At 42.2% G+C, this 586-nt stretch overlaps 1 non-coding gene across 1 annotated transcript; it reads left to right on the top strand.

Moving 5' to 3' along the window:
• Positions 1–229: 229 nt before the first annotated feature.
• LOC112798947 (small nucleolar RNA R71) lies at positions 230–337 on the top strand. Its single transcript, XR_003200541.1, has one exon. It is a non-coding gene; the product is annotated as a small nucleolar RNA R71 (small nucleolar RNA).
• The last annotated feature ends 249 nt before the right edge of the window (positions 338–586 follow it).

The following is a 586-nucleotide window of genomic DNA, read 5'->3' as shown; positions in this document are numbered from 1 at the left end:
CATTCAGAGCATCAATCTCAAGAACTCCTTTCTTCTGACTTGTCCCATTGTTCACAGGATTCCTTTCAGAAGTGTACATGAATTGGTTATTTGCAACCATTTCAATGAGCTCTTGAGCCTCTGTAGGCGTCTTCTTCAGATGAAGAGATCCTCCAGCAGAGCTATCCAAGGACATCTTAGATAGTTCAGAGAGACCATCATAGAAAATACCTATGATGCTCCATTCAGAAAGCATGTCTGAAGGACATTTTCTGATTAATTGTTTGTATCTTTCCCAAGCTTCATAGAGGGATTCTCCTTCCTTCTGTCTGAAGGTTTGGACTTCCACTCTAAGCTTGCTCAATTTTTGAGGTGGAAAGAACTTTGCCAAGAAGGCATTGACTAGCTTTTCCCAAGAGTCCAGGCTCTCTTTTGGTTGTGAGTCCAACCATGTCCTAGCTCTGTCTCTTACAGCAAAAGGGAATAGCATAAGTCTATAGACCTCAGGGTCTACCCCATTAGTCTTGACAGTGTCACAGATTTGCAAGAATTCAGCTAAAAACTGATGAGGATCTTCCAGTGGAAGTCCATGGAACTTGCAATTCTG

This window comes from Arachis hypogaea, chromosome 4 (genome assembly GCF_003086295.3).
Source record: "Arachis hypogaea cultivar Tifrunner chromosome 4, arahy.Tifrunner.gnm2.J5K5, whole genome shotgun sequence".
NCBI classification, from domain to species: domain Eukaryota; kingdom Viridiplantae; phylum Streptophyta; class Magnoliopsida; order Fabales; family Fabaceae; genus Arachis; species Arachis hypogaea.
Note: the sequence above shows the minus strand (reverse complement) of the source record. Positions and strands in the feature narration are given on the sequence as shown.